Below are 9,255 nucleotides of genomic sequence, written 5' to 3'. Positions count from 1 at the left end.
TTTTATCACTGGTCATGTGGAATGAGGCTCCACTGTCAAGATAACAAACACAACCCACCATCGATGACACCATGCATTTGATGAGGGAAAAGTCCATTTCAAACTGAGAGGTTAATGCCTCACCTTTTGATCCTTTTGTGGATCCCTTCTTGGACTTCTTCAATGGGAAATTAGTCGCATAATGTCCCATCTCATGACACTTAAAGCATCTCACTTTAGACTTGTCACCCTTCTTCCCTCCATGACAAGAATACGATTTGGAATGGGAAGCCTTCCCCTTTCCTTTCCTTGCCTTACTTGCTAAGGCCAGATTTTCTTCATAATCATTCTTTGATGAAGAACCATCTCATGTGCTCCTCCTAATTTCCTCCTACATCAGATCCGACCACAGTCGTTCCCAATCCAACAATTTCTCCCTTCCATTCACAGAGTCCTAGTAGCTATTCCAACTTTTTGGAAGGTCGAGGAGAGCGAGGCTCACCATATCATCATCAACAATAGTTATTCCCACAATGCAAGGCTCATCTCTGCAGGTTGTGAGCTTGTTCAGATATGTGGAAATAGTGTCGCCCTTCTCCATTTTGATTTTCGAAGCTTATCCTTGAGCACCAATTTCCTCTGGTCGCTACTGTTTTGGTAGAGGTCCTTCAATGTCTTCCACATTGAAAATGGAGTATCCTTCCCATGGAGACTCGAGACAATATAGTCTCGAACTCCCTCAAGGATGATCCGTCTCACCTTCGCTACACACTTCTTCCACTCAGCCAACTCTTGTGCATTAGCTGTAGCTGGCTTTGGGATTTCTTGATCAATGAAATCCTTCAAGCCATTGTCTTCTAATACAACCTCCGTTCTATCTTTCCATGCTATGTAATTCGAGTTGCCTTCCAATGCATATTTGAGTCTCAAGCCATAGAACACCATTGACCAACCTGAAGTATGATATGAATTCGATTTGCACCTGCAACCCCAAACTTCAAACTTTGAATTCTCTTTTCAGTATACTATTCACAACTCCGATAACCTTTGCTCTGATACCATGTAGAAATTATGTCTACAAATCCAGCTCTGTATATTTGCTGTAGGTTAACCCGATAATGCAATATAACCAAATAAAAATACTATAACCTACTTCTACTATCAATTTGCAGCAGCTTAAAGATTGAACAAGATCAAGTTGAACACATATAACCAGAAGAAGAATCAATGCACATGAAACACAGAAAATACTCAAGGGAAAGCCTCAGCTAAAAACCCCACTATCTGTATTATCATAGAAGGTGGAAATATATCAGAATTACACAAAGCCTTAGCTCTCACAGCTAGCCAACTCTCAGTACAATCCTCACAGATGCTACAGATAAAAATGACTTCTCATAAGCCTTCTTCTCTTCCCTCCAAGCTCCCATTACCTTGCACAGTTTCTCTTGGGTGATCCTCCTGTTACCAGGTGTAACACTGATCTTACACACTGCTCTAACACACTGTCAGAAATGCGCAATCCTCAAGGAATGATTCCTTCTGCATGCATGAGTTTTCTTTATAGGAAAACACATGCAACTGATAGTACATTGTCCTTGACATTTAGTTCAACTGGGTCTTTCTCAGAATAGACATGCATGAGTTACTGATGAGGGAATCTTCAGTTATTTGGAGTACACTGGTTGAGTGCATGCATGCATCAACTGACTGATAACTCACAATTAGTTTCTCAAACAGTTTGGAACTAATTTAACTGGACTTAACTCAGTAAACTGAGCTAATTAATTAAACTCAAATATAACTCAATCTTATCTCCTTAATTAAGGGATAATCTCCTTAATTCAAGGGATAACTGTTGCATGAATTCAAAAAGACTTCTAACTTGAATTTCTCCAACTAATTAACTCTAAGATGAATTAATTAATTATTTTCAACCAGCTGGTGAGACTAAATTCTAATTTTAATTCAAGGACAAATTAAAATTGGAATATTCTTGTTGCCACATTTCAACAAGAACCTTTCTATTCTAGAAGTTCAAGGTACCAAATTTTACAAGGAGGAAGATTGAAAAGCTAGGGTGTCTGGATTGAAGAAGGCAAATAACTATCAACAATTCCTAGCTCGGATTGGCATAATTCGAAGGCACATCACTCAGGTGTTGGTCCACAGTGAGCATGGAAAATTTTAGGGGCAAATTTTCGCCCTTGGGCTAAATTAAGGGGTTTTATATTTTTATTGGGCGAATATTTTATATCATAGTACATTGTTACAAATCGCCTCAAATTTATTTTATAAAAAAAATAGGTATGGAGATTAGCCCACCTTATTTTAAGGGAGAGGGTAAAAAAAGTAAATTTAGCCCTTGAAATTAGGAGTTACAATCTTCCATTCGCCCTCATTTTCAAGAAAATGCATTTATGATAGTTATAAATAAAAATATAAATACAGTGGAGGTATGGTAAACAAATAAAAGCTCTTTTTATACTTACTCCAAAGGTATGGTAAATGAATAAAAATACAAATAAACTAGAGGTATGGTAAATAAATAAAACATTTTTTTATATTTAGTCCATAACCCTCTTTCTGTTTAAGAAGCCTCGAAAACGAGGTTTCATTTAAGTGAATCCTATGGGCCAAATATCATATTTATAAGAGAGGTATGGTAAATAAATAAAAATATAAATAAACCAGAGGTATGGTAAATAAATAAAACATTTTTTTATATTTACTCCATATGTCACCTTATATTTATGAACATGCAAGCGTGTAAATAAATAAAAATATAAATAAAGTGGAGGTATGGTGAATAAATAAAACATCTTTCTATACTTCAAAGCTATGGTAAATAAATAAAAGTATAAATAAACTATAGATATGGTAAATAAATAAAACCTCTTTCTATACTTAGTCCATAACCCTCTTTCTATTTAAGAAGGCTAAAAAAAGAGGTTTTATTTAATTGAATCGTATGGGCCAAATACCATATTTATAAAAAATGTATGGAAAATTAATAAAAATATAAATAAACGAGAGGTATGGTAAATAAATAAAACATTTTTTATATTTACTCCATAAGCCACCTTATATTTACGAACGCTAAAAAAATGTGTTATATTTAGGTGAAGCCTATGGGCCAAATTATTATTAATACCATGCAAAAAAACATTATTAAACATAATATTAGTATTAATAAAAATAAAGATGGCACATGGTATTGACCCATGGTATTCACATGGAATGCAACGTATTTAAAGTGGGGAATTAAACTAGCATAGATCCATCTTTACTCTGGATCAATCATGATATACAAACTAACATAGAGTGAAAAAATATTTGATCCCTCTCGGGGCTTGGTAGATCAAGAGTAAAAATGGATCTTGTAATTTAATTTCACTTAAACATTCTAACTTGGTTAAACTAAAAAAAAATAAAATAAAAATCAATTATTAATTTTATTAATTTTTATAAATTACTAATAGTAGTTTTTAAGCTCCAGATTTATGATAACCCATGGTATTGACCCATGGTAATACCATGGTATTCATGTGAGCATAGACTATTTAAAGGGGAAATTCTATCAACTTAGATCCATCTTAATTTCGGGTCTACCAAGTGCTGGGAGGGATAAATAGATTTCATCCCTCTAAGAGTGGTAGATGTGGAGTTAAGATGGATATAGGTTGGTTTTTATGATAATGAAGATATTAAATAGACTTAGGAAATTATATTTTAAAAAAAATCTTAAAGTGAATGGTTAAAGCTACATTTAGTCACTTCACAAAATTTAGTAAAAAATACTGATATCTCCATTAATATTGGTTTCACTGATTTAACAAAAAAAAAATTCAAAAAAATGAAATCTTAACTCTTTCCGCATCACCCTCGCAGAAGAGAGATAGTCGCTGCTCAGATTTCCCACCATTTTTCAAACGTTCTCAATATGATATCTTCATGAAAAAGTTAAGGCACTGATCTTGGATTAGTTGTTTGAAAAATATGTTGGTTTGTACAACCTTTCATCTTCTCTACTATTCTTAGTTTGTCGTAATGATCTATAGGGGTTGGGTCACTACACCATATTGTCCTAAAAGGCGGAGATTGTGCACCAAAAAGCAAATTAATCCACATGTTACAATGCTGTTAAAAATGGTACGAAGGTAGTGAATTATGCTAATAAGAAATTTAGATTGGGAGAGACGTAATTAAATTTTATTATTTAATTGAAGATTTCCAATTAAAATAATAATAAATCTATATTTATATATTGATTGGAAGGCTTCTGACAATGGTCACTTCTTTCCATTAGATCCCCTTCAGGCCTTTGGGATACCTACTACTTCATTATATTATATAGTTGGGGCTTGCTACTTGTTGGCGTGTTGGGGTAAACAAACTTGATGTGTGTGTGTGTGTGTTTTTTTTTTTAATCTCGCAGTTGGAGTCTATGGAATAAGAAAGAAATTTGATAGCTTGGAAAAAGTGGTAGCTTGACAAAAGTGGTAGAGAAAACATTAATCTTTCCTACCATGACAAACATGGCCACTAAAACTTGCAACATTGTTTGTAGGAAGTGAAAATTATGTTTCTTTTTTCCAAACATGTATGTTAGTATATTATAGTTTAATGAACATGTTTTATTATTATCATATATGGTTTCATACTTTAACAAAACATTCGCCAAGACTTCACAATGTTTTATTATTCAGTGAAAGATTTGTCATGACTTTACAAGATAATATAATTTGGTGAGAGATTCGCCAAATATCTATCTATCTATCTATATATATATATATATATATATATATATATATATATATAGTGATAAAATCGCCTCCCATTTTTCCTATGTATCATAGGGATTCGCCTATTTATTATACATATAAATTTAGGGTGGTTCTTAAAATTTTCCTTGACGGTGGGGCACCATCAATTCCTCCATGTCACAAGTTGAGGTAATTTTGTGCTTTTAGCTTTGCTTGCTCTACTTTATCGTTTTAGTTAGTTGTTGAGTGATTCTACGTCTTTGATTCCTCTCTTAGATTAGTCTTGTGGATTCTCAGTTTGGTTTTCTCCATATAGCTTAGTTTCTTCTATGTCTACTTCAATTTGTTAGGTTGCATGCCTATTGTCTCCTTCTCCTATTATTTGCTTTCTCGTGGGTCTGGAATTGACTTGTTGGCAGTGCTTTGTGTCCTTTTATTCCCACTACAAGTGTTGAGAAGGTTTTATTTGTTCTTTGGGATTGTGGAAAGGGGGGGTGTGAGGTCCATGTATGTAGTTGGACTACTTAATTAGCCCCTATGGAGTTTGATAGGACTGGGTTACAAGGGAATGCCACTCACAATCTTCTTGGTGACTGTAACGTTTGGGTGATTTTCTTGCTCACCATTCCACAACATCATGGTCATAGTTGATGAGGTGCTAGGGAACATGGTCAAACTAGTAATCCTCGGTTTGAGGCTTTGGCCCAAGAGATAATGGTTGCTCACCAAAAACCTCTCCCAACACTTAGGCTAACATTCAGAGGCTTAAAAGGACTATTCGCAGGGAAAGATAGACCTTTTCAGATTCTAAGCGCATAGGTGAATTTTCTCATTAGCTCCCACACCCTCAATACACCACGCGGAGGAAAAATGAGTACATGCATTCGGTCTCTTCACTAGGAGCTGAAGACTTCACTGGGGCAAGTTGTCAAGGCAAAGCATGATGGTAGGAATAAATCTATTTTCTCAACGATATGCAAAGGAACAAATGGAGAATGCAAGATAGCCTCGATTGCATGGATGTTTCCCCGACACACATGGAAAAGCACATATAATGCAAATTCTAACTTCCGATACCTGAGGCACTAGATCGAAGAACTTTGTTACTGTAACCTCATCTAACTCTTAAATGACTACCTAGTATATTCTGAACCATATTTTTTATTATCCAAGCATCTTTTGTTTTAAACCGCACAATTAATTTTTTCCCATATAAAAACAATAGTAAATCACATACTAGCCAACGAATCTAGTAACAATAAAGCTAATATAATATTGTAACACTGTAAACAATAATATAATATTTTTTTAATAAAAAACTTAAAAAAAAAATAATTTTGATTTTTTATTATTGTTAAAACTATAAAATTTTAAACTACAATTCTCAATATCCAATTGAGATTGATTAATAATAAAATAGCGGTTTGAAAAATACCTGCTAAGAACTTTTCTTAAATTATGAGACATTGCACAAACATGCCAAAGTAGGCCATCACTCGATCTGCAGAGGCTTTTAATCATGGAAAGGCCTCATAGATTTTCACAAAGATTACGTGAACAACCGATCAAGAAATAACCAGGATTAATATTTTCCTTTAAAATATTTTTTTTGATTGAAGTGACCTCTTCTTCTTTTTAATAAACGAATGTTTATTTACTTATTCATAAAAATAGTTTAGAGGGGATGGAATACAAGAAAATATAAGTACCGTGTATCAAGTTATTTATTATTAGTTTTTATTGTTTATAGGATGGGAATAATTAAGTGGATCTCTTTCTATTGAAAGTTGTATTTATTTATTTTTAATCTAAATTTTCATATTAGAGTTATAATTAATATAAATGAATGATATTCTAAATATTAAGTAGTTTAATTTATTTTTATTTGTTTTATATTTACCTAATTTATTTTTATGTGTTTTATATTTATTTAATATAACTTTGAAATTATTATACAAATTATTAAATAAAAAATGATAGCATAGGAATAGAGAGTGGAGTTTTTTTATTTAAATATATATTTTTAGATTATTATAAATAAATTTATTTATACAACTTTTTCTTTTTCTTTTTTACTATGTAATTTATTTATTATAATTTAGTTAATTTTATTTTTTTGTTTAGTAGGATTATATCTTCATTATGTCTATTATATCATCTGGATCAGGAAGAGAATTTAACCAATTACTTCACATCAAGGAGTGCCTTAAATTAGTTATTTCACATCAAGGAGTGCCTTAACAGAGCACCCGATCACTGTCTATCCAGGACCTCATGGAATAATTTAGTTAAACTATTAACTATTTAATAATATATATATTTTTGAAATAATTTTATTTATTAAATGAAATTAATGAAGTAAATATATATCTTAATCTATCTTCAAACTTTGACTTAATTTATCAAGTATTGAATTAAAATTAAAATTTCTAATAATAATTGTCAATAGAATATACCTTCTTATTTTTTGTCTAATTTCTCATTTATTCAAGTATGCATTTTTTTGAACTTTAAATTTGTTGACCCTCCATCCCTTGACCATTCATAATTTTTAAATTTTTTTAATAATTATTAATATTTTAATATTTTTCGCTCCAGTGATGGTTATGCCAATGTTTCATTATTTAAAAAGTTGATCAACTATCACTCTTTTTTTTTGCTAAAGCAAGAGTGTTTCCTTCTCATTCAAAGGCTAAAAAGTTACAAAGCTATGTTACAAGTCCCAGCCCAAAAGTCAACGAGAGCAGCCGGTGACCACCAAGCCTCTAAATCAGGCCTCGGTCCTGCAAAACTCTGTGAACGCCTACAAATTGACAAAACGACAACTCAAAATGCCTACAAATTGACAAAACCCATGGACATGAGAGGAAAATAAACCCAATTCAAGGGTTCTATCAGGTCCGTCCAGGGAGATAAATCCCGTGCTACTTTGACATCCGAAACCCAAGAGCCACCGCAGTGATCACGATAAGCTCGGAGGATAACGCCTCCAACTAGCTCGATGAACTGTGGCTGTAGATCTTCACCCGCCGAATTCGATGGTTGAGGAGCATATCGAGCGTAGAAGAAGCTCGAGGAAAACCCACCCGATATAGGCGGTTTTATCTCTCTGCCCGCCGCCACATGGCGATTGATGAATGGCATAAGAGGCAAACCATGAAAAACTGCTTGGGATCTTGGGAGTGCCCGATAAACCACTAAACCACTTGACTTCAGTTTTCTTTGATAAAGGAAACCACTCTTTCTCTGTATCCTTCCGTCCATTCGAAATCTACCATCGTGCCGATGCTGAGGTCTTCTGCTTGATGAACCCTTGTCTGCCATTCACTTAATTTCCCAATTGCCGCATCTCCTTCATACTGTGATAATGCTTATTGTTTGCGCGTGCCATATTGTGGCATTCCTCTCGCAAATTCCCTGCAGGAATTAGCTCCCACCTGTAAATATTGTGATCATTTTTACAAAGCACCCCTTCATTTGCCAGCCGGTCCGCTAATCTGTTGGCATTTTTGCACACATGTACAAAACTTAGGGTTCTCAGGATTCTTAGATGCGATTGAATACGATGATAGACCTGCAAAAGTCGCCAGTGGTTTGAGACTTTCTCTGGTGCAGAGCCATTTGCAATTTTTTTTATTGAATTAATTGTTAATTTAGAGTCAACTTCTATTATGGAGTTCGTCATATTGAGATCTCTCAGAATCTCTAAGCACTGCTCTATGGCCATTAGTTCTGCCATGTTGTTGGTAGCATTCCCTAAATGACTGTGGAAGATGACTATTATATTCCCCTTGTCATCTCTTATAGCTCCTCCATAACCCGCAACCCCTGGGTTTCCTTTCGAGGCTCCGTCTGTATTGAATTTCAAGTAGCCAGGGGGGGTGGTTGCCAGTAATCCTGCCTCATTGTAGAGTGTGTTGCAATTCGGATTGTGCCCTGGGGGACCAGCTTCTATAGGCCCAAAAGTAGAAGAATGCGAGCCTCCTGGTGTGATGGAGGATTCTCAGGAGGTTGCTTCTAAATGGTATTTATAGTTTCTTTGAGTTGGCTTAGGAGCTGAGCTATTATACTTTGGGGTGGGCTAGATTTGTCATTGAAAATTCTGTTATTGCATTCTTTCCAGACATTCCAGATTAAAAAGCCTGGTATCAATGTCCAGGCTGTGTTGACTGTCTCATTCTTAGAAAGTCTTTTCCTCCAATTCTTTAAGGTTTTGGAGATGTCATTTTCATCCCTGTCAGTTTGCCTGAAGATAGAGGCAACCCAGTTCCATAAGGTTGAGGTGAAGGTACAAAGGCTGAGAAGGTGATCCCTCGTTTCTTCCTGGATACCATATAACTGGCATCCGGAAGGTCCTGCAAAACCTTTCTTTCTAAGATTTTCCCAAGTCAGAATATTTTTGTGATGAACCATCCACATAAACAACTTGATTTTCATCCAGTGAGGGTGCTTCCATAGGTCCTTCCAAATTTTATCCGGGTTTGAAAAATTGTAACTAGTGGCAATTTCT

The sequence above is a fragment of the Pinus tabuliformis genome, chromosome 7 (assembly GCF_031772625.1).
Source record: "Pinus tabuliformis cultivar Carrire ecotype Pingquan chromosome 7, CPIR1, whole genome shotgun sequence".
In the NCBI taxonomy this organism is placed as follows: domain Eukaryota; kingdom Viridiplantae; phylum Streptophyta; class Pinopsida; order Pinales; family Pinaceae; genus Pinus; species Pinus tabuliformis.
This window is presented reverse-complemented; position numbering follows the sequence as displayed.